Raw genomic sequence first — 3,414 nt, forward strand, 5'->3', positions numbered from 1 at the left:
CCAGCAGGATAATGCACCATGTCACAAAGCTCGAATCATTTCAAATTGGTTTCTTGAACATGACAATGAGTTCACTGTACTACAATGGCCCCCACAGTCACCAGATCTCAACCCAATAGAGCATCTTTGGGATGTGGTGGAACGGGAGCTTCGTGCCCTGGATGTGCATCCCACAAATCTCCATCAACTGCAAGATGCTATCCTATCAATATGGGCCAACATTTCTAAAGAATGCTTTCAGCACCTTGTTGAATCAATGCCACGTAGAATTAAGGCAGACCTGAAGGCGAAAGGGGGTCAAACACCGTATTAGTATGGTGTTCCTAATAATCCTTTAGGTGAGTGTATATAAAATTGACATTGTTAGTAAGAACACCTTTTATTCACATGCGCTGTATCATACTAAAGCCTATCAGCAATAAATAATGGACTCAAGTACTACAACCCAGCTCACAAGATGAATATTTAAGGTTAATGCTAGTTGGACTCAGGTAAAGTCTTTACATGTCCTCCTTGTTTATCTTGCTTTGAGAGATAAATATCGTATTGTATGTGCCCTACCTTCTGTCACACCCAGCTCCGTCCGATCCTCGTGTGTGCCACGCCCACTTCGTTACCTCCTGTTTCTGCCTGATTGTTCTCACCTGTTGCTCGTTACCCTCAGCTTGTCTTGTGTATGTAGTCCACGTCTCGGTGAGTTTCCCCAGTTCTAGCATTGATGTTGTTCGAAGTAGTGCCTGTTCCTGTCCTTGTCTGCCCGTCTGAGACCAATAAACCCCGGTTATTGGATTTCCTGGCTCAGCTTTCCTGCTTCCTCGCTCGCCTGCAGCACTTTACGTGACACCTTCCTTTTCTGAAGAAGGACCACCAGGATTCAATACGCTGATTGCTCATTGATGGACCATACATGTGACTTGATGAACCTGCATAATAGTCTGTATGATGATGCCGCAGGGTACACTGAATCGCTGCCATCGTTCCATTTTCTGTTCCACAGTTTGTTCGTAATCTCATGGGGACTACACTGTTGCTTTGAACACATTTAATGAAATTCTGAGCAATAACATTAGGGTTGTTGTTAGACGGCCCGCAAGTAAGCCACATGATTCTCCTGGAAAAGCCGTCAATAAAGCCAGATAAAGCCAGACCAAAAGGTTTGAGCTTGTCATACCTGTCTACGTGCCAAATGTAGTTGGGTCCCATGGAATGTTAACTCCCTGGGCCCTGAGGCCTTTTTTCCACTTTCGAGGTAGTCTGACATGCCTTGACATTTTAAAATATTTCACCTATCTAAAAAACATTTATCCCAAAGTGATACATTTGCTTTTATTCAGCACAAACTCAGCACCAATAATCTGAGACCTCTTAGAATGTTATTATTCTATTTTTTGTTAAAATCAACTTTAAACATATACTTTTCAAAAACCTATTTTCAGACATGCTGAGAAATTGTAAAAAATCACATTATAGACATTTCTAGGTAAGACTTTTGAGCTCTGAAGCTTATAGACACAGGGGTTGGCTACACATAGGTGAAAGTGACATTCAGAAATTTTATATGGTTTGATTACTAAAGTGTTAGAACTTTGGAGTGACACTCTTTTTCTCAAAGTCAGTGGTCTTCACAATGAATATTGATGAGATAGGTGTCCTCACACCTGTAGTAGTTTGCATACTGTCAATGGCCCATCAGTCTGGAATGTCACTGCACCCCACACCCATCACTTTGGAAAGGCAGTTTGAAACGCAAGAAAAGTAGCAACAATAAAATCCCTTTCACAGTTTATTGATAGATGGAATGAAAAATGAAAAACTGTGACTATATAAATATAGAAAGCGATAAATATGATGCAGTGACTATTATTGACGCTCTGGGGACGAGGGCATCATCGACCGCGTATCTTTCTCGTGTATTTCAGTTTATATCTCGCTGAAATCATTATGTAGAATCATGAAAAAAACACTGACTAAATCCGTTATCTGTCTTCTTTTCAAAACTTCCATTGTCAGAAGTATTAAAGTTTTTAAAATTAGGTTAAATAGGCAAAAAAGCAAATCGTGTCACCTTTCTTGGTTTTACTTGCGTCGGGAGCGTTTGGGACCGCTCTCAGCGGAAGATCGCTATTCACGTTCTAAATACGCTGCGTTTGAATCGGCAACCACGTGATTGCAGGCACACAGGCTTAGCCCACTGAGCTATGAACACAAGTATGAGCTTCGCTGCTGAAAGTGGCAACACTGGCGCAAAGCTTCAGCGGCAGAGACGTATCCGTGTGCTATATTGTAGCCGATCAGTGTAGACACTACCCAGACATGTGCTCTTGTTTATTTCGGTCACAATGGGCGTATTCACATATTTCTTTACCCAATACTAACTGTCGGATTATCATGTTATTATCATGCGAATAGCGCGATTTGCAAGTGGGTGGGCGATCAGAGCCGCTTCGAGACGCAGACGCTTAAGTCAGTCACTCTTGTTCTTTCAATTCGTATCACGAAGCTGTAAAAATATATTTAGTTTCTACCTATATATATTTGAAAAGTAGACCGTCCAAGGTTTCTGAGAGTATTTTTAAAATGTGTATATGACAAAAACTCGCGGAGTTATTTAAACGGTTTTGCGAAATTTCTGTCAGATCCCGCCGGCGGGATCGCCGGTCCCAAGGGGTTAAGTACGTCTAATAAACCAAGACGTGTTCTCATTTCAGTCCCTCGTGGATTGAGTTCTCGTAATAAAATCATTACATCCACACGTTTTACACGCAATTTGTGTTTTTGTCGAAGTACTTGCCACATTGTTCGATACCCAAATAGCTGCCCTGGTCCACGCAGTATGGCATGTCGAACGTCAACTATCGAGGAGTAATTCTTTCTTCTGAACAAGCAGGCTTCCATTAACATACTTTTTAATGTTCGCATACTCATACTAATGCCATGCACGGTTGACAGCATATCTAACATGACTTCATATGAATGTCCTTCATGAAAATAAGTACGAATAAGCGCATCAGAACACAGCGATACTACATTTAAATTCATTTCTCCTTCCAAAGCAATTTCTTTTCTGTTTGAAGTGTTCGCCCTACAAGACACTTTACAGACACACACTGCAACCAATCAGCAAGAAAACCATGAGAGGTAATAAGTACCTACCTTTTCTGTTTTGAGTTAATGTTAAAGTGTTTTATTACTTTATTTATTTGTAAATTTGTTTCCTGATTTGTTAATTTGTTTTCTGATTTGTAAATTTGTTTTCAGTTTGTTAATTTGTTTTCTGATTTGTTAATTTGTTTTCTGATTTGTAAATTTGTTTTGCACTTCAGGGCTTCCGTAGAATGAGTCTTGTATAAAAGTATATAAAAAAATTTAGTCAATGCTGTGAGTAAAAGCAAGACGAGAAAGCAGAGAATAAAA

The sequence above is a fragment of the Paramormyrops kingsleyae genome, chromosome 12 (assembly GCF_048594095.1).
Source record: "Paramormyrops kingsleyae isolate MSU_618 chromosome 12, PKINGS_0.4, whole genome shotgun sequence".
Lineage (NCBI taxonomy): Eukaryota > Metazoa > Chordata > Actinopteri > Osteoglossiformes > Mormyridae > Paramormyrops > Paramormyrops kingsleyae.